The sequence below is a fragment of the Echinops telfairi genome, unplaced genomic scaffold, assembly GCF_000313985.2.
Source record: "Echinops telfairi isolate 266 unplaced genomic scaffold, ASM31398v2 ScPeMD7_7467;HRSCAF=8505_1, whole genome shotgun sequence".
Taxonomy (NCBI): domain Eukaryota; kingdom Metazoa; phylum Chordata; class Mammalia; order Afrosoricida; family Tenrecidae; genus Echinops; species Echinops telfairi.
The window spans coordinates 41,019,471-41,041,845 of record NW_022111368.1 but is presented as its reverse complement, the minus strand read 5'-3'; the positions used below and the strand labels follow the sequence as shown (position 1 = coordinate 41,041,845).

Genomic DNA, 22,375 nt, shown 5'->3' with positions numbered 1-22,375 from the left:
AAAAAAAAAAAAAAAAAGATCGTAGGGCTCTGTAGATGGGTCACTTGTGTGCACACGGTTTTGTTTTCTTGTACGAAGAGAAATCGTCTATGTCATCATGGAGCGTGCTTGTGGTGTTGAGCTTGCGGTTACTTGATGATCAACTGATTCCTGAGTGGGTGGCAGCTCCTGTTCAATAGGTGTGGCTGTTGGAGGTACAGGGGTGACTGGGTCATGGGGGCACAGCTTTCACAGAAGAACAAGCAAATGCTTTCTCTTTGCCAGCAGCTGGTGTGTGTCTGGGTATTTACAGGCCATGGTGGCTTCTTGAGGCCATCCCCATGTGTTCTTTCTCTCAGTCTGCACTCTGCAATCCTGCTGCTACACAAGGGGTGCAGCTGGCCACTGGGTGTGTGAGAGTCGGGGCTGCTCACTCCCTTGGCTCATCGGGGTTGGTGAGAAGCACGAGAGAACCGTGCCCCTCTCAGCCACCGATACACCTGTACAGCTCCTGGCTGTGTAGCTTACCAAGACTACGCCCTACCCGTCTGCTGATTTTCTCAGCAGGTATTCAGTAGCCTGGGAGGTGGGCAGCAGGGTAGGGTAACCAGTTGCTGGGTGTTCTAGGGCATGGCTTGCCAGTCTTTTGTTTTCTAGGAGGGTGTGAAGAGTAAGGGGTGGGGGGAAATCACATTTTTCGCCAGTCGAGAATTTGTCTTCTCTGAGAGGCGGTTCTGTTTCATTTCGATTTTTCCTTTTTTTAAGTCACTTATCTATCATTTCCTCAGAGACTTAGGGCTGTAGCCTTTTCATCTGTCTCGGTTAGCTCACACCTTGTCTGTACAGTGTGGCTGTTTAGTCGGCCATCTTGCCAGAAGCCCTCAGCTGGACACTATTCTAGTTCAGCGAACTCGCTTCAATTGGACTGCTTCACTTTTGCAGTGGATTATCAATTTCTGAAATATTAGTCTTAATCCTCTGGAGTACATTTGCTATCTCAGAGGTTGACTTTCTATAAACCCTTGGCTGCTGGTATGACCTTGTGTTAACTAACGTGTCCTCCATCTCAATGATGATGTGTCTTTGTCTTGGCTTTGCACTGTTGAAGACTTGATAGATGGTCTCCTTAAATTATTTTGGATATTTAAGCTCTCTTTTGTTCCTTAACATGCAACCTGGATATTTCATTCACTCAATCATCATTCATTCTTGAGTTAAATGGATCGCTTGTTTTTCCAACTTCTGAGCACACATGCACCTGCAATCACATACTCTCACACATAATATGTGTATGTATGGATCTTTTGATTTCACTTTGTACGAGAATCGATTTATAGTAACTTTAAAACATATACACACTTCACCACTAGCCTGAGACCAGAATTAGATGGCTCCTGATTAGCACTATATGTATCACAATGGATGGCTCTGAACGGAAGTGTGTGTGTGTGTAGAATGTAGAACAACGTTCAAAATCTTTCAAGGAGACCAAGCTTACACATCAGATAGAATCTGGTGGAACCACTGAGACTATGGCCAGTAGACATTTCTCAAGCCTGGAACTGAGCCTGGCGATCAACTTCCACTCAAACAATACATAGGCATAGAACAGCAGTTCTCAGTCTGTGAGTTGCAACCCCTTTGGGGGTCCAATGACCCTTTCACAGGGGTCGCTTGATTCATAACAGTAGTAAAATTACAGTTATGAAGGAGCAATGAAAATAATGTTATGGTTGGGGGTCACCACAACACAAGGAACTGTTTGAAAGGGTCTTGGCCTTAGGAAGGTTGGAACCACTGGCCTAGAAGATGAACAATGAAAATACATGACGGAATTGTATGCTTCAGAACAATCAACCACATGAGATCAAAGGGGCAGCACATGCCAGGAAATGAAATGTGTTTCAACTGCCGGATGGAAGGGGAATTGCTCTGCAAGCTCTCCCCCAAACCAGAGTAAAACGTTCAAAAAAATAAAGTAGGACAAAAAAGGAAAATGTCTTTTGTAAAATTTATTAAAAATGTATAAAAGAAGGTGCTTTAAAAAGTTCCTGGAATAATTGACTAAAAAGAGAATGGAATTTTCCCATACATTTTTTTTTGGGGGGGGGGGTGCACATAGGATTTCAAAAATGAAGATAAGAAAGTTGGCCATAGAGAACATTACAAGGCCACGGAGAACATTAGGAGGGCCAGCAAACACAAGTGTTCCAGATAAATGTATAACCCTTAGAGTCTTTAGTGAAGAGAATGAGCTCAGTTGCAGGCACCTATGAGGAAAGGTCACTTTCTGGCCTTCTCTCCAACAGCGTGCAGAGAGAGGAATGCTGTTAGAAATGAACGCTTGACCTGTTTGAACCTGAGAAGAGGGAATGTTATGGTCTGGTGTAACCCTGAGGTACTATACTACTCTCTGAATTTCATTTAATTTGCGCAAGGTCCTGGGACAGAAATGGAGCGCAATAGACAACTGGTTCTTCTCTGACAATACAAAAGTGGCCACCAGGGGGCACCTTTCCCCAAAGTCTGGTCTGGTCTGGCCCAGCACTAAGGAGAGGCACCCGCTACTCACGGATATTCTTGGAATCCTCTCTTGCTGTTTAGTTTGAGTTCCTTGGCCTTGCTTGAATCCTATCTGAGAGAAGTTAGCTCTCCTGCTAAAACACCCTGTGTTTTCTGAAGCGAAGACAGAGCCACAAGGACTGGAGTCTTGGGAAAGAGAGGATGAAGCAATCTTTGAACTAGGCACAATGCAGAAAGAGTTGACTCAGGCGAACCTGGGAGAGTCAGTTCTGTGGTACTGTGTCTGGAGGGTCTCTGGCAGGGGTGGGGAAACTTTATGCTGCCAAGGGCTGTTTGGATGTTTATAACACCGTCTGTGGCCCATACTAGTCAAACACTTACCGTATATACTCGAGTTTAAGCAGACCCGAATATCAGCCGAGGCACCTAATTTTACCACAAAAACTGCATAAAAGTGTGCTGACAAACTCGGCTTATACATGGTAACTACTCAACCCCAAGGCATTGGCTGGAACCGCTTCTCTTTGGTGGGGAGAGGGATGTTAACTGGGATTGATGATTTTGCAGGCCTTATAGATACCGGCTGTAGGCCGGAGGTTCTCCACCGCTGCTCTGAGGGACCAGGCCACAACCTTTTTTAGAGTATGCACATCTCCTGTCACCACAAAGCCATGATGATGATGGAGGGTCCTGTTCCTTCCCTCAGTCATCCAGAGAAGGCAGCAGGACTGGGTCACACCTCTGTAGCCACTGGCATCCATCTTTCTCTTGCTGCTAATCCCACAACTAGTACTCTGCGGCCTTGCAGGGGCTGGAAGCAGGTGCCTCAGAGGCCAGAGCTGTGCTGTCAAGGGGAAAAGCTGGGGTAAAGGCTGTGTGTGTGTGTGTGTGTGTGTGTGTGTGTGTGTTGTGGGTGTCTGGTGGAGTCAGGCTTCTTGGTGAAGACTTTCAAATCCAGCTGTCACAGAACACCCTGTCCTGGCTTAAAAAAGTACACCCACAAGTTACTGGCATCTCACCTTCCCGACACAACCACTGAGGACAAAGCGGGTGAAGAAGCAAATGTGGTGAAGAAAGCTGATGGTGCCCGGCTATCAAAAGATATTGCGTCTGGGGTCTTAAAAGCTTGAAGGTAAACAAGCAGCCATCTAGCGCAGAAGCAACAAAGCCCACATGGTACAACATATCAGCCTGTGTGATCACGAGGTGTTGAACCGGATCACTGAAGACAAATGGGTGCATAAGCACATGTGGCGAAGAAAGCTGATGGTGCCTGGCTATCAAAAGATATAGCGTCTGGGGTCTTAAAGGCTTGAAGGTAATCAAGCGGCCATCAAGCTCAGAAGCAGCAAAGCCCACATGGAAGAAGCACACCAGCCTGTGTAATCACGAGGTGTCGAAGGGATCAGGTATAAGGCATCATCAGAACAAAAAATCTTACCATAGTGAATGATGTGGGGAGTGCGGAGTGGAGACCCAAACCCCATTAGTAGGCCACTGGAGATCCCCTTGCAGAGGGGTCTCGGGGAGGAGATGAGCCAGTCAGGGTGTGATGTAGCAATGATGAAAAATACAACTTTCCTCTCCCTGGGAGATGGACAACAGAAAAATGGGTGAAGGAAGACGTCGGACAGTATAAGATATGACATAATAATAATAATTTATAAATTATCAAGTGTTTATGAGGGATGAGGGAGTGGGGTGGGAGGGGAAAAATGAGGAGCTGATACCAAGTGCTCAAGTAGAAAGCAAATGTTTTGAGAATGATGATGGCAACAAATGTACAAATGTGCTTGACACGATGGATGTATGTGTGGATTGTGTTAAGTGTTGTACAAGGCCTAATAAAATGATTAAGAAAAAAAAGGACAAAGAGAACCCTTAAGTTTCTTCTCTAATAAAAGTCCATGGGTCACCCGCCCCACCCCCCACCCCCCCTCGCCAAAAAAGAAAGAAAATCAGTTGATCATTAAAAGGCACATGATTTAATTTCTAGACTCTTTAATTTTACTAATGAATGTACCTATCATTATTCCCGTGCTACCCTGTTATTGCTGGACTTGGTTTATGTTCATTTTGTGATCAATAATTTAAACTCTCTCAATTATCTTAACATTTATTTGCTGAATTTTAATTTAGATAGATGGTATGCCATTGCTAATGAATTTGTCTTTATTTCATTGATAATGCTTTTTAGTTATTTTCCTTATTTTATTGTGATAGGGTTTCCTTAACAATGTGAAGTACGTTTGAAAATGTTTTCATAAATCCATGTTAATAAAGACCAAATAGTTGAACTATTTTTATATTTTGTTTTAAAACGAACTCATTTATTGTTACTTTACTTTTTTTATTTTAACTTTTTTTGTGAATTGGGTGAAGGTTTACAGAGCAGAAAATCAGTTTTACATTCAGCACTGAATTCATACACGCTGTTCCGCCTCATCCCTTGCAATCCCTCCGTAGAACAGCACCACCTCCTTCCTGTGTGCTTGCTCCCTTTCCTCCTTCTTTCCTCCACCTTCTGAACTTTGTGCTTGTGTGGCTGTGCCTCCTGGACTGCGAATGAACCATTATTCTCAGGTGTGTGCATTTCAATAGTGTTCTTATTTCCTTTATAAACCTGTCGATTGTTTGGGTGAACATTGAGCTCAGTTCCAGATTTGAAGGTGCTCAAGGACTCTATATAGGCTCAGGTGTTCCACCAATCTCCATTCAGCCAGTACGCCCGGCCTCTCTCATGAGTTTGAGCTTGTTCCACTTTCGTCGTCTCCTACTCTATCCAGGATCTTCTAATGATTCCTTTGGTCATGGGAGCTGGGCATCATCTAGTTCTTCCGGTCTCAGGGTCATGGAGACTGAAGGTCAAGTGATCCGTGAGTCCATTGGCCTCGCTGTTTCACATGCCTTCGACTTTCATCCTTCTTCTTTCTCAGGACAAGGAGAGATTCATAGTCGCACCTCAGGTAGCTTCTCACAAGCTTGTAAGGACTCCAGTCACTGCTCATCAAAGTAGGATGAAAGTTTTGTGAACTATGTTATGCCAATTGATCTGGTTACCAAGTATTCAACAAACAAACAAAATAACGTAGATATTGAAATCGATTAAAAAATTTTTGCAGTCGTCCCACTACCCTAGGAACACCATGAGTTCCGTTGTCTCCTCCCACTCCCCTTTGGAACCCTGTGACATCCCTTGTCCCAGCCCACTCCCGCTTAGAAACCCATGATTCCCCTTGTCTCAGCAAACTCCTATTTGGATCCCTATGATGCCCCTTGTCTACACCCACTCCCATTTGGAACCCCATGACACCCCTTTTCTCAGCTGACTCTCCTTTTGTACCCCATAAATAAATTTTTTTTTGCAGTCATATCAAAGTAAGCATATATATTTTTTTTCCTTTTACCTGTTAATATGCCAAATTATACTTTCTTTGGGTAAGCTTTAATTTTCCATGTTGTAATATTGTATATTTTCTTTATTAAATTTGCTCGTGTTTTATTTTGAAGAAAAAAAAAAAGCAGCAATCTTCCCAGTAGGTTTTGTTTCTGGGATCATTTTGGGTTAAAATGACTTGAGAGGCATATGTCCTTTCCCAGCGACCGAAACAAACGCAAATGTTGAGGGACTGAAGTTAGTGCTTTCTTGTAGCTTTGAGAGAAAGCATCTGTGTAGCCATCTGGGCCTGGTCTTCTTCTACGTGGTAACAGTGTGTGTGTGTGACCGTGTGCACTTGTGTGCTGTTATAAACAGAGTAAAAATTTATGGCTCTTTTTAAAAACTGTAGATTGTCAATATCAAGTAACACTTTTTGATTGTTTACTGTTTTCTGCCTTGAATTTTATTGTGTTTGATATTAGTGTCCTACCCCTTTCTGAAGAGAACTGTGGGCAGATATGTTGCTTCTGACAGCATCTGGTTGCAAATGGTTTCTACTTTTTCAGAGAGTCTTTAAAAAGGGTTTTGAAAGTTACAAAACTAATTCACATTTATGATCCAGTCAAGTCTTATTTTGACCATCCTGAATTATGCGTTGTTAAACAAAAACTCCCTTGTTTAGTGCTTTATTATCTTTTATTTTTAATTAATTAAATTTTTATTAAATACTTTTATTGGGGGCTCTTACATTTCTTATCACAATCCATACATTCATCCAGTGTGTCAAGCACATTGGCACATATGCCGCCATCATCATTTTCAAAGCATTCTCTTCCCACTTGAGCCCCTGATATCAGCTCCCCATTTCTTCCCCCTCCTTCCCTCATCCGCCCTCTCTCATGAACCCTTGATAAGTTATAGATTATTATTTTCATAGCTTACACTGTCCTCCATTGCCCCTCACTCACTTTTCCATTGTTTGATCCCCTGACAGGGGGTTCTAGGTTGATCCTTGTGATTGATTCCCCTTTTCTCCCCCCACCCTCCCTAATCCTCCTGGTATCTCTACTCTCATTGTTATCCCTGGGGGGCTTGTCTATCCTGTATGCCATTCAAGTCATTGAGTGTTAGGGGGGATTTCTGTCATATGCAGCTAAGGCCAATTCTCCATGTCTCAAAGAGCAAATAAAAACATGGGGCACTTAAAAGATGTTTCAGAAACACATAGCTTTATCATTTTTTAAGTGTGCCATGTTTTATTTGCTCTTTGAGACGCGGAGCATTGGGCTTAGCTGCATATGACCGAAATCCCCTTAGCACGCAGTGGCTTAAATGGCATAGACCCTTGGTCTTCTCCTCCTTGAAGTAGACAAGCCAGGTCTGGCAGAGAAACGCCAAGGTCCCCAGCTCAGGACGGAGGCTTTTTTGCAGCTTCTGCCATGCAGTAGGGACTTCAGTCCCTAGGGTCCTTTAATTCCGGACCCTTAGGGGGAGTGGGTGCCCACACTCAGTGCACTCTGCTGCAGGCTCAGGATGGAAGGGACCGATGCCTGGGCTGAGGGAGCTCATGCCTACTGACATCCAGATGCTTTGTGGATGAAATGAGGGAAGAACCCCCACCCTCCACCCCCCACAGTGCACTGTGTCTGGCACCCAGGGACAGTTGCAGTGTCACCCTTTTTTCAAATGAAAACTAATTTTTAAAAGTTGCACTGATGTATAATTCATCTATCACCCACTTCAGTATCGATGTCACTCCATTCTAGGACCTGTTTACACAACTCCTAGATCCAGCTTCCTTACCCCCTCTTTAAGACATGTTACCAAGTTCCAACCACTAGGGAGGTCTGAGCTTTAGCTATTACTTTGTCCGTGGTTTGGTTTTCTGCTTACTTTAATGCCTTCATTTCATGGTAGACCTATACACACACACATACATACTTTATCCACTCTTTTACTTCTTTAAAAGTCAGGGATCAAGATAAAATGATTTAAAATTTATTTCTGTGGTGAGTTGGGTAAAAGTTTACAGCAGATCATCAATTTTACATTCAGTATTCCATACATATTTTGTCTCATCTACTGGATTGAAATGCCCTCAATGTAACTTTACTCATTCCACCTCCTCCCTCTGTTTCCCATGTCCGGTATGGACCAGTAGGATAAATGGAGAAAAGGTGGAAGGTGTCCAAGTGTTTTGTCTCGCTTGGATCCATAATCAGTGTGCATAGAAGCAGCAGTCAAGAGCTCAAATGAAGCATTGCATTGGGGGTAAATCTGCTGCGTAGTTTGTATCTGATTTTTAAAGTTTTTATTTTGAAATAATTTCAAATATATAGAAAGAGTTTTAAGAGTACAAAGATTTCCCACATAGTCTCCATCTAACTTCATGAACTATTAATGTTTTATCATATTTGCTTCTCCTCTCTCTGCAACACACACACACACACACACACACACACACACACACACACACACTCTTTCTCTCTCTCCCTCTCACACACACAGGTTATTATAATTTTCCTAAAAAATTACAGACAGGCTCCCCTACACCTCTGTGTTTTCCAAGAACAAGACATTTGCTTATATATCCACAGCATAGATTTCAAAATCAGGACACTAAACATGGACAGAATATTATTATCTAACACAAGGTCCATATTCAAATGCCTCCAATAATGAATTCAAATGCCACCTATTATCTAATAATGTCCCTCATGGCACTGTGTTTTTCAATGCAGAATCTAAGCACTGCATCTGGTTATCATGTCTCTTCAGTCCCTTGTAATCAAGCACAGGACCTCAGCCTTTCTTTGTCTTTCATGATCTTTACCATTTTGACAGGTGAGTTGTCCTGTAGAATATTCTTTAACTTGACCCTGGTGTTTCCTCATGATTAGAATCAGACGATGCGTTTTTGTCAGGACTACCCTGGGCACGATGCTGACTTCATCTCAATGCATCATACCAGAAGGCACACCATGCCAGCTTGTTCCATTATTGGTGATGCCAGTTCTAGCCTATATTTTTCTTTTCCATTCTACTAGTAGAATAGAAAAACAAAAACACGAGGTGAAGAATTATCCAGGGATAAGCTTAGCAGCATCTTTCTATCATCTCTGAACTTTCTCCAGGACTTAGTCATATTTAATCAGCTAGAGATTTAACTCATCTTTGATTTCCCTCTTGGTCTTACCTTCTTGTAGAATTTTCTCTTACTTTTGACTTATAGAGCGACACATAGGTAGCAAGTAGGTCTATGTGCTTGGCATGTGGGAAACAAAGATTTCTCCCAAGTTGTCTCATCCAAATATATGCCAAACTTAGCTGCTTGCTACACGTGGCAGATGACCATGCACTTGGAGGTCAACAGAAGTAGGTCAGGGGTTATTCTCCCTAAGGGTGATCAACCATCCAGAGCAAGCAGACACTGTTTATCCCACAACAACTAGGGCCCACTCCTTTCTGATAAGGATAGTAGTTGTCTGTTTTCTTGTAGGAGACCCCAGAGAGATCACCGCCCATCTTGTCATGTATGTCTCTAGTTCCTCCCCTTCCTATCATGTGGACACCCCTAGCTCATCCTCTTCCTGTTACACCTATGTCTATTGTATATCCCCTCCTATTGCTTGTATGCCTATTGTACTGCCCCTTCCTGTGACGTGTGGTTACCTGTAATCACGCCCTTCTAAGTAGATATAACCCTTGGTTAGCAGTAAATTGGTCTCCAGCTGGCTGGCTCTCTCTGGGTCTCTGCTGAACCTCACCTCCGGCTCTCTCAGCCCACATAGTGCGCAGACCTGGCTGGTAAGATCATGGCCATCCAGGAGGTGAGCATGCTACTGTGAATTGTGTCTGACCCCATTATTTGACTCTCTCTTCTCTCTCATGCTCTCTATGACTTTAGTAGAATCTTTGTATATCTTAACCGTACAATTGCGCTGACTGAACCTGTGATTAGTTGTGGGGGGCTGGCCTTTCCCCCACATTGGCAGAAGGCCGTGATGATAAAAAAAAGTTTAGATTTCCTTCAGCAGTACAAATCTGCCTACCCCAGGGTAGTCCACGGAGTCCCCAGAGATCAAGAGATGAATACGGAAACTTAACCATACCAGTTTAGCACATGACACTGGTGACTGTTGGTAAAGTTAGCAGCTCACCATTCATTTCCCTTGTTTGGGTATTACTCCTGCTTTTCATTTGGGAGTTATTCCTTTTGCATTTGCTGCCCCATGCCCTCACTCCTGAGGTTGCTTATAATCTAAATTTAAACCAATTGGCGTGTTCTGTTACTCTGACCAAGGTCTGAAGTTTGAAACCTCCAGCACTCCACTGGACAGAGACGTGGTTTTCTACTCCTGTAAACAGTTACAGTCTTGAAACAACTCAAAGGGGCAGTTCTAGCCTGTCCGCTAGGGCCAGGATGAGCTGGCATTATACTAGTCTGAGTAACCAAACCCAAACCAGTCACTGCCATCGCTGGGTTTGGTTACTCTGACCAATATAACTGGGCTGGGGGTGGTCACATGACCTGATTCAGGCTGGAAATATTTAGGCTCAGGGTTTTTATTTGAACTAGATGAAGAAAAGTTGTTGAGTTTCAAACCAAATCCACTGCCATTGAGTTGATTCTGACTCGTAGGGACCATACAGGACAGAGTAGAAATGTGCCAGGGGGTCTCTAAGACTGTACATTTTTCTAGAAGCAGACAGCTTCATCTTTGCCCCTGGAGCAGCTGGCGGGTTGAACCCACTCACTGCCAGGGTTGTTCTCACAACTGAGAGCAATGTCGGCTTTGAACTGGAGCTGTCGTCCTGCCCCCGTGAGGGTGCAGCCTGAGAATGAGGCTTCTGAAGCAGAAGTCCCTGTAAACAGCATCATTTAGCGTTTGACTATCTCTGTCAGATACACTCCCGGCCTTCTTATTTATATGAGTTAATACATCCCTTTTGCTTAGCCCAATCTGGATAGTTTTTTTTAATTTTAAATATCAGTAACCAAAGAACCCCATGATGCAATGATTTTGCATCTTACTAATTTCTTTCTTTTTCTCCCCTAAGAACAAGCCACATCAAATAACCTGGACATCTGAGTAGCAGGACACAAAACAAGGGACACATTGACAGGAGGTAACATTTGGACAAAAACGTGAGTCATATAATAATAATCTGTTCAGCCGCAGCTGTCTCAGACGAACATCTAAGAATTGTACTCATGCAAGAGTGAGAGCTTGTCTCAGTAGAATTGCCTTCTTAGAAAGCAGGATTTCTCCACAATGTAGGAATAGTTCTTACTCGTGGTTTGGGTGCTTGGTCAAATTCAGTTTCATTTATGGGGTCAGTGGCTTATAGGTCCCAAGCAGTAGCCAAGCCGTTGTGATCTTGTGGACGTCTGTGAGACAGGCACGTTAGCATGATAGAAATAGATACGAATGCGATGGGACCTCAGAGAAAATGCTGACTAAAAGCAGACTTGTGCCAATTGGGTTGTTTCTCAGACAGTATTAAGGGTTCAGTATTCTAAATGTTTCTGAGGAGATTAAAACAAAACCAAAAACAAAACGCTGAGAGCCCTTTTAATCAGGACCCAGAACTTCATGGTCCCCTACTTCGTCATCGATCTGGGTCACTGTTTCTCTGTGAGAGTCTGAGGTCTAGGCATTTGTTTATTTATTCTGGGAAATTACAAGATGGGTTGCTAACCCCAAGGTCGGTATTTTAAAACCACCAGCTACTCTGCGGAAGACAGGCTTTCTACAGGCCCGGAAACCCCCAGAGGTAGGTCTCCGCTGTCCTGGAGGGTCCGTAGGACTCGTCTTGACTCGATGGCAGTAAGTTTGGTGTTCACGTTTGGAGGGACTCATTGAAAAAGGAACCCTGGTGGTATACCGTTGGGCTGCTAATCTCAAGGTCAGCAGTTTGAAACCACCATCTCTGAGGGAGAAAGGTGAGGCTTTCTACGACCATAAAATTTTACAGTCTTGGAAACCCATAGGGACTGTTGGAGCCTCTGCTACTGGCTTACTGTGAGTTGGAATCAACTGGATGGCAGTGAGTTTTTGGTTTTAGGGACTCAGTGGGTGGTAGTAGGAGTAAAAGATTGGATGTCTCAATCCAACCACAGCACCTCTGAAGAAAGGCCTGGAGGGTCTTCTGAAAGTCACAGTCATTGAAAATCCTAGGAAGCCATACAATAGCTTACATTCACTCGTACAGAATGTCTGCCATTAGTATGGGCCTCTTTTGCGCTCTATCTACATGGGAACACATGGACAACAGCAAATCGAATGATAAGATGGGAAACTTGGCGGGGGTGGGGTGGCAGTGAGTTGCTGTTATTGAGGGAGGAACAACTCAGATACAGTGAGGATGGTTACAAAGCTTGAAGCATAGAACCAGTGTAACTGAGCAGAACACGTAGACACTCAAATTGGTGTGTGCTCTACAGTGTATCTTTTCAACAAGAACCAAAATATGAGAGAAAATCCTGTGGAACAAAGTTATACTCTGAAACCAGGCTTTCATCTGGTTCGCCCTGGTTCCGTCACAGCTGACCAAAGAAAACGAAACAAAACCGTTATGGACAGGCATTTGTGAAATGTAGGTGTGACTGAGCGATAGATGGGACAGGAAAAGTTAGGTGTTGATGCATTGCTAGAAACTTAATCTTCCTCTTAGTAAACAGGGGCAGCATACATGTTGCATAACAACCAAATCTCTTGAATGGCAGGGGCAGAAACAGTGGTGCCTGGCTCCCAGACTGCAGTGACCACGTCGGTTTAATGCATGTCATTCTTCATGGTCCTAGCAACAATGTCTCTGCTAAGTCTCTTTTTCCAAGGCTTTAACCTATATTGATCCAACATACCTACACTTAACAAATTTGGGTTGGTTTTGATTTTGCTGCATTGGCCATAATTGACTCAGTTCTAGCCCTGTCTCAAACAGATGGGTTGGGGTCTCCATGAGTTGCAATGAATCAATTGCAGCTGCTTAAACAACAACAACAACGACCCTAATATAGGACTATGATGTAATAAATTGCTTTTTATATGTGTTTTGTAGCCATGGTCTTGTAACTCCAGCTAAAAAAAAATTGGTTGAGACTATGCATTTAAGGTGTTTGTGTTTCACCAAAGGGATTGAACACTGTGCGCTAATAATAGAGCGATTTGTCTTTATCATGGTGCAGCTGTGACAGAGGCCCAGGTCTTCCTACTCCTGCTGTGGGAAGCCAGGATCCCTGACTGTGTCCACTTGTGCTCAGGTCTGGCTGGTGCCACCTGTCTCCCTAATGCACCCCCCAAAATAGGCTCAGGCTGGATGCAGAGCAGAAGAAGAAACCGAAGAAGACAAAGCTTTTGGTGCAGACACTAAGGAAGGAGCAGAACAACAGGAGCTTATCTAGGCTGTTACTCATCCAGGTAAACTTGGTCCGCAACATCCATGACAGGGGGCACAAAGTGAAGCAGAAAAGATTGTAAGAAAGATGACAAGAAGAAAGAATTACAGGAGGTAAACGAGCTATTCAAACCTTTAGCTGCTGCTCAAAAGTCAGTAAAGGCTCAGATCCCAAGTCCCTGGTATGTGTACCCCTCAAGCAAGGACAGTGCCCTAAAGGAGAGAAGTGTAAGTTCCCTAGTGACTTGACTCTGGAGAGAAAAGGTGGAAAGTGATATAAATGATGAAGAACTTGAAAAAGGAACCATGGATAATTGGGATGAGAAAACATTGGAAGAAGTAGTGACCAAGCAGTACGGTGAGGCGGAAAAGAAAAAAACAAATATTCACATAGTGTGCAAGTATTTCCTTGAAGCTGTTGAAAACCAGTGTGGCCAGTTTTGGATATCATGCCCTGGAGGGGGTGATATGTGTATGCAGGGTCAAACACTCCTCCTTGGGGTTGTTTTGAAAAAATATAAAAAGGAAGATGAAATGTCATGAGAAGATCTCATTGAAAGAGAGTGTTCTTCTTTCCAAATGTGGGTCCAAATGTTACCAAAATCTTTTTTTGCATGGAAAAGAAGGAAAAGACAAGAAAAGAATGATAAACTTGATAAACTTTCCATAGGGATCTAGAAAGAAGAAAAGCTGACTTCAAAGTAGGGCAAGCATTAGTGATCAGTGGTCATGAGTGTTTGGGTTTCGTCCTGAACTGGTTGTTGATGATGATGATGAAGAAGCAGATGATGCCCGTTACACCCAGGGAACAGGTGATGATTTCTGTAAATGTAAATGATATAGATTTAAGCTTGTACATTCCAAGAGCTATAGATGAGACAGGTATTACGGCAGCCAGTCTTGAAAGATTCGAGCATGCGCTTCAGAAAGGATGAAAACAAATGAAGTGAAGCTTCTGGAGGTAGGGCAGAACATGGGGCCAGAAGGATCTGAAAGAGGATAACAAAGGGGAGGCACAGGACAATAGAGCCATTCATGCTGTTCCTGTTGATGAAAATGTTTTCACTCGGGAAGATTTGGATGAACTAGAAGAAGAATTAAGCACACTGGATTGAGAAGAATGACTCCCAACAAGATGATGAACAAATGAAGTCAGCTCAGGATGAGTTAGAATTGACTACATTAATTTTCCACCTAGAATTCTTCAACAGGCTATGCTTATTTGTCATGCTGATTGTGGAGGGCTAGCCCTCTCCCAAACCAGGAATGTTCTCCCTACATCTGCTCTCCTGACTGTGACTACATCAGAGTAGCTCATGATAAGTTGCAAGATAATGGCATTCCAAAAATGATTGTCGTAACTGTCCACTCGATTAGGAAGTGTAAGAAGTATAACTGCATTTCCAACTTTTGGTTTTCATTGGAGATGTGTTATCACCAGGAACAAGATGAATCTAAATATAAAACCTCTTCCAATGCCCTACAGGGGGGCAGGGGAAGGAAAAAAAAATGGCAATGGGGAACAGGGCACTAATCCACCCAAGGGCAGGGATATTGTTTATGTCTCCACAGGAAAGAGAGGGAGAGAGAGAAGACCACATTCTGGTGCTGCAAGCCTTGAGGGTGATGGTCCTGCTTGGAGCAGCTCGACCACAGAGAGGACTGCAGGGCTGAACCCAGCTCGAGACAGAGCCATGACATCTCCTCCCTAGATGACATTGCTACAGAGGACAACCTTGAAGATACAGTTCGGGGAGGTGGCGAGCCTGACCAGCCCACATGAGGACAAGCCAGGAGGGGAGTGCAGCAGACCAGCAATGGGAGCAAAGATAGGAATACCCTGAGGAATCTCCATAGCAGACATCTGACTTTGGGGGCAATGCTTGGCATCCCATCTGAATTGGTTGGGGGATATTTGCAAGGGGGCCACACTAAAAGTTAAAGGGTGGGCAGTGGAGCACTAGATCGCTCTGCTCCTGCCTTGACTGAAGGAAGAGCAATGGGGTCTTGTAGAAGGCACACCAGGAACACTGAGGACTCAGGGTGTGAGTGTTGTTGGGTAAGTGGGTCCTGGGAGATGGATTCCTGAAAGAAAAGGGGAATGGATAGATTTTATGATTTTATCAGGGCATGCTTGCTATTTAACAGAGGGATACTCAAAATAACAATAATTAATTTATCAAGAGTTGGTTCATAAGGGTGGGAGGGTGGGGGAGGAAGGAAAAAAATGAGTAGGTGATAATAAGGGCTGAAATAGAAAGAAAATGCTTTGAAAAGGATGATAGCAACATATGTACAGATGTGCTTGACACAATGGATGCATGGATTGTGATAAGACCTGTAAGAGCCCCCAATAAAATGATTTTAAAAAATAACAGGGATACTCATCTACTTGGGGCAAGGACAAGAGTTACACATGGAAGTATTAGCATGAATGCCTTTTCTTTTCTTTCTCTTTTGCTGTCTATTTCTACAAGATAGGCAGGATAAACAATCCCAAGGAGATGAAGCTTCTGGGGAAGGGGTGGGGGTGTGGGAGAGGAGAAGGCGATAGGAAGGGAGTGATAAACCAACAATGACAGGGACAGGGGAATAGTAAGGGATCTGCAAGTGATGGTGAGGAGGGGATAGCCTTCCTGGTCTTGTTTGCTCTATTGAAAGGATGAGAGGAATTACTGAGCAGATAATGATGGGTAAAGAAATAGAGGAAAGAACAAGAAAGTAAATATTATATATATAGGTATAAATATAGACATGTATATATATATATGGATAGGAATATATATAAAGATAGGAATATATATAAACAGATAGGAATATATATATATATATGTGTGTATATATATGTGTATATATATATGTGTGTGTGTGTGTGTATATATATATTGTGTGTGTGTGTGAATACAACAAGGAAGCAAATGGCCTTTGGATCTCTACTTAAATCTTACCTCAGTACAAAGACGGTTTGTTCTAATAATGTGGCACTGTATAATACTCACCTTCCTGACATGATCAAGGAAGACAATGCAGGTGCATAAGCAAGTGTGGTGAAGAAAGCTGGTGGTCCCGGCTATTAAAAGATATAGTGTCTGGAGTCTTAAAGGCTTAAAGTTAAACAAGCAGCCATCTAGCAGGAAAGCAACAGAGTCCACATGGAAGAAGTACACCAACCTGTGTGATCAAGAGGTGTCAATGGGAATAAGTATCAGAAGGTTAAAAACAAGCAACCAAATTGATGTGAAGGAGTATAGACAAAGTGGAGACCCCCAAACTACCTATAAGATAATTGGACAGTCCCACACGGAAGGGATGTGTCCAGGGTGCAATATAGCATTGTTGAAACTCACAATAATCCTCCAGTTCTTTAACTTTTCGTCCCCCTACTATTATGGTCTTAGTTTTATGTCATTAATCTTGTTAGACCTGCATATGTTCATGTGTATAATTAAGATCGTTCTATGTAATGGGAGCAATGATTCCCTGATAGTACAGAAAGGGGGGTAGGGGAAAGGGGGTACAGATAGCAATGATGATTATATAACCCCACTCGAGGGGAATGAACACAGAATGGCAGGTGAACAGATACATTGCATAGTGTAAGATATTTTATATATATATGGGATACAGAAAGATTTTTCCCCAGGTTGTCTCCTGTTTGCTAGCTCATTGTGTTGTCAGCTGCTTAGAAGTTTTCTCCCTGAGGGTTATCAGCCATCCAGAGCAATCACACTATAGTCCGTTCCACTCTAAGTAGGGCCCACTCTGCTGATAAAGATAGTAGATTGTCTTCCTGAAGGAGAGCTCAGAATAAATCTAGCTGGCTCAAGGATGGCCAAGGTTAGGCTGCTGTCTTAAATCTAGGATCCACCCATCTTGTCATATGTGTACCCCTAGTCCCTCTGCTTTCTATTGCATGTACCCCACAAAATAGTCCTCTTCCCATTGCTTGTATTGTCTATATATATATAGGCCTTGGTCAGAAATAAATAGGATCTCTCTTCCTTTTAGCTGTCTGTACAGACCTGGCTGCTGAGATCATGGCCATCCAGGAGGTGAGCATGCTACTATGAAATGTGTCTGACTCCCCTTAATAAAATGATTTAAAAAAAAGAAAAAGAAATGTGTCTGACTGTTTTATTTTGTCTTCTCTCCTACGTCTCCTATCTTCTATGACTTTACTATGATCTTTACATATTATAGCCGTACAATTGCGCCTATGGACCCCATGATTATCAGAGGCTGGTTACTCTGACAAATATAATAACCAGGGTTTGGAGGCTATAGGGTGGGGCAGGGGAGGGGTAAAGGGGACCTGATACCCAAGAGTACAAGAAGAAAGAAAATGTTTTGAAAATGATGGGGGCAACAATTGTACAATCACACTTGATCTAATTGAACTATGGATTGCTATAATATCTGTAGAGCTCTCAATAAAATGGGGGGGAAGGAAAAAATATTACCAAAAATATCTTTCATTTAATGCTGTTGTAGAGTGATTTCATTTTCTTTATATTTGGGATATTAAAGTGACTGCTTAAAATATGAATGCTGTACTTCACAGAGGGAATTGCATATGCAGAGTCAGTATTGTGTTGTCTTTGGACAATTAGATGAACATTTGAGATGAACTTTCTTTGACCTGTTAGGACCAGCTATACCTGGTGTTAAACTGTTTAATTTGTTCCTCTTCCTTTTTGCCAATAAAGTTGTAAGTAAAGACTATCAGACATTAAAGTCTAAGAAAAAGAAAGTAAGGAACCTCCCTACAAGAATGAGGAGCCGTGAGTGGAGCATGGCTTTTTGACCTGGAATCCCTGGGCTGGGAACCTGCAAAGCCCCGAAGACAGCTATAACACCAGAGACAGGAAAGACAGTGAGATGTGGTGGCAGAGAAATGGTGGCAGTAGAACTAGAAGATCAGCCTGAGATTGTAACTCGGGGCTTTCTGGCCCATTGATCAAGGCAGCCACAGTGGGTGTGCCAACCCAAGGAGTGAGAAAGTGTCTGTGCAGGAGGCTCCTGGCCGAGTGTGGTGTCTTTGGGCCCTTGTTGGGAGAGCTGAAGATCATTTCAGTACTTTTCTTTAAAAAAAAAAAAGATTTTATTGACAAATACTTTGTGCATGGTACAATTTTAGATTGTTTTCTTCATTCTTGTGTTCATTGTTATGGTTAGGTGCCCTTGGGTTGGTTCCAACCCTATGCACAATGGCGTGAAACACCATACGGTCCTGCGTCATCCTCACAGTTGTTCCCACACCCGAATCCATTGTTGCAGTCCCTGTGTCAATCCATCTGGTTGAGGGCCTTTCTCTTTTTTGCTGCCCGCCCGCCCCCCTTCTGTATATACATGTGGCTCTGAAGTAAAATTGAGAGTGAAAATAAAACTATCATAGATTCATTTATAATTTTAAAACATATATTTAAAATTTCCCCTTATTTGTAAAAATATACTGACGGCTCTTGAATAATTTTTAAATTGTTGGGAGGGAGGGACAGGATTGGCTCTTCTGTCTCAAAAGATTGTTGACCCCTGGTCTAGAGGAAGCCCTTTCATGGTTTCCTGATTTCCAGTAGCCCCGGGTGTTTGCTGGCTGGTAGTGCTGCATAACCCTGTGGTTAGATGGCCGTTTTCCCTTTGTTTGTCTTTCTGATTTTCTTCTCATTGTTGATAAGGAGTAAACATAGATCTGGTTAGGACCCACCCTACTCCAGTATGACCTCATTTTACCTTAACGGATGATATGCTCAGACATCTTATTTCCAAGTAAGGTGACATTTGTAGGGACTGAGGGTTAGGACTTCAATATCTCTTTATTTTGGGTGGTGGGTGGGTCATAATTCAACTATACCAGGTATTTACTGGTTGTTTAAAACATATATGTTGAGTTAAACGGAATAATAACACATCTTCTGAATTTCACTGAAACAAGTTACCCAATAGCCAATTTTCAAAAACTGGTTAAGACACACCATCAGAGTAATGTACAGATTGCCATCAATAGTCTCAATTGTGAATCAATTGTATTCCCTCTCCTGGTAATAGATTGAGCCCATGAAGAAAAATGTAGGTGCTGGACTTTTCTGAAGCATTGCTAGTTTCCACAAGCCACCAAGGGCTTGGGCACTCTCGATAATGCCAAACAGAATGAACAAGATAGCAGGGGGGCTAGTGGCAGCTTAGGCCAAATGGAGCACGTGACACCCGTGGTGAGCGGTCCATGACAATTCAACACGAATGGACCAAGTGGCTACTGTGGGATTCACAGTGTCCAGAAGGCTTCTTCTTCATGGAGTCTACTTGCGGTGTGCCTTGGCCAGTAGTTGGAAAGTACATAGAAGCTGAGAGAAGAGAAAGAATGTCTTTGGCTGGGAAATACAGAAAGTCTTATGGGAAAAAATGATAACTGGTAGGAACTTGAAGGATGACTAATATTTGGATAATCAGAAAAAATATGGAGGGCCTCTCAAAGTGGAGAAGACTTCCAGTGGCAGAGAAGGAAGGAAGAGAGTTGGAAAACATTCATGGTTTTCTCTTGCTCTCAGGAACCAGATAGGGGCTTTGCTCACACAATCTTTGGCTCTTTTCACTGCAATGATAATGTAAGCTTCACAACTCTGAATGCTTAGTTTCTTGTAAGATCAGGAAAGAAACCCCGTTTTTATTTATAAAGGACATATGGATAGTAAAGTGCTTGTGGTGCACAAAATACTGGTAAATATATTGATGACTTTTTAAAATGTACATGAGAGGTGAAAAACAGAGACGCAGAACAGAGATAGAATTTCAGGAATGTGAAGTTGAGAAAGATTTTATTGAGGCAGGGAAAGAGCTCCTGGGAGGGAAGGGAGAGCAGAGAAAGGGACAGGAGCATCTTGAGCTCCTGGGCGGTTCCGAGACCCAATGTGTTAGGCCAGGGATATCATGCCTGGCAGTGAGGCTGTGGGACATATACAGGGTTTGAACCAAGGACATAGGTACTGATAAGGGGGGAGGAGGCTTTCTGATGCTGCAGTTGCAGGGTCTGAGTCAAGATATGGTCTGTGAGTAAATCATCTTGTTTTTCCGCAAACCCTCTTCCTGGAAGGGGATGTACAGACTCGGCTTGGAGAGATAAGCTCCTTGGAATGCTGGAGGTGGGGACTGCACAGCCCAGCTCTAGCCTTGAGAGGTGGCGGGAAGGGGCCACAGAGGCCAGCAGGCTATTTTTGGGGAGAGCTGGGGGAAGTGGCTGTACGGTCCGACCTGGCCCAAACATTCCAGACTCTTAGTGGTAATGGACGCCGGGTTATTTTCTTTAACTACTTCCTGCTGAGTTAGGACGATTAGGGAAGGAATTAAGAGTTGGAAGGGTCAGGGCTTTGGTCGTTTGGTAGCGGACTGTGGGGGTGAAACAAAAGTTGGTTGACGGTCAAACTGGAAATGTCTTTTATTCATTCCTGTAAAAATTTAAACACACAGGGAGCCAAAAGTAACTTTTCTATTTGGGAGGGATCTGTGAGGGAAAATGGTGCATGGACCCTGATGGGGCCTTCAGCTCCAAATAACTCATGGAGAGGACAAACATGAAGTGACCTGGTGTGAGAAGTGATGGGGGAAAGTAGAGGGGTTGGGGAAGACTGAGGGGTCTGAGGCGGAGGGGGTTGAGGAGGTTGAGGAGGAGTCTGAATAGGTTCTGGGCCTGAAAAGGGTGGAAGGGAATATGGTGGAGGACTGGTAGGTGGGAAGGACAATGCTTCCAGGGAGTCAGAAGGGGTGAGATCGAGTTGAGTGGTAGCAGAAGTTACCAAACGGGAGTTTAGCAGGAGTTACTGTGGATGATTGAGCAAGTAGGACCTGGGCTGAGCGACAGGTGGCACTTAAGGAAGGATGGGAGTGGAGGAAAAAGAAAGCTTGAACGTTCGGAATTACAGACCATTTTTGGGTTTGGTGACAAAAATTGTTGAGATCATGGAGAATGTTGAAATTAAAAGTACCATTTTCTGGCCATTGGTATCGTGGCCACACTTGGTTATAGAAAAAGACTAGATATTTAGGGAGAATATCTTGGGCCAGGCCCAACTTGGTGAGATTGGCTAGCAAGCATCCCAAAGGACTGTCCTTGGGGGGCTTAGACAGGGGGCTTCCCAGGGTGTCTCAAACTGCAGGGGGTATGGGCAGGAGGAGAATGGCATCCCCTAGTCCCTGTCTGCACCCGTCAGTCAGGAAGTGGTCCGTTAACCCTGATAGGCATCCCAATCAGAATTAGGGACCCAGGGGAGAGTCCTGGACTCTCCAGAACAGGAAGGTTCCCTGGCGCAGGATTGTGGCTTTACCCGGCAGACAGAGACCTTGGATCAGTGAGAGACACTGTGGGGAGTTAAGGAGGGTGAGAGGGAGGCCTGACCTCTTGGTCGGTAAAAAATGGAGAGCGGTCAGAGGCTTTGCTCAGAGTGAGGAAAGGAGGAAGTAGATTTTAGAGTAGTTCTGGGAGCAGGCACCGCAGGGCTGCAAACACAAAACACACCAACAGTTAGACAAAGCTCAGACACTGCACTCTCGTCCAGTCAGAAGGTGCAGTGACTGCTAGGTACTCACTCGTAGGTGCCGCGGATGGCAGCTGAGAGGTCCTGGTCCAAGGGAATGGGGGTGTGGAGGAGAGAGGGGTGCCACACTTGCCAAAGGGTGGGCAGGGGCGCGTCAAGACACCTCTTACTCTTCCTGGGTTTCATGCACCAAGAACAGAGATAGAATTTAGCCAGGAATGTGGAATTGAGAATGATTTTATTGAGGTAGGGAAAGAATTCCCGGGAGGCTAGGGAGAGCAGAGAAAGGGACAGGAGCACCTTGAGCTCCTGGGTGCGTTTCGAGACTCGAGTTTGGTCAGGAAAATCGTGCCTGGCAGTGAGACAGTGGGACATAGATAGGGCTTGAGCCAAGGACGTATGTACTGATGAGGGGAAGGAAGGACTTCTGGGGCTGCAGTTGTAGGGTCTGAGTCAGGATGTGGTCTGCGAGTAAGTCATCCCGGAACGCTGAGGGAAGGGACTGTACAGACCCGGCCCGGAGAGATACACTCCTTGGAATGCTGGAGGCAGGGACTGCATAGTCCAG

The 22,375-nt window shown here is 43.8% G+C and overlaps 1 pseudogene; it reads left to right on the top strand.

Moving 5' to 3' along the window:
* Positions 1-10,668: 10,668 nt before the first annotated feature.
* Positions 10,669-14,397, top strand: LOC101662608 (annotated as a pseudogene).
* The last annotated feature ends 7,978 nt before the right edge of the window (positions 14,398-22,375 follow it).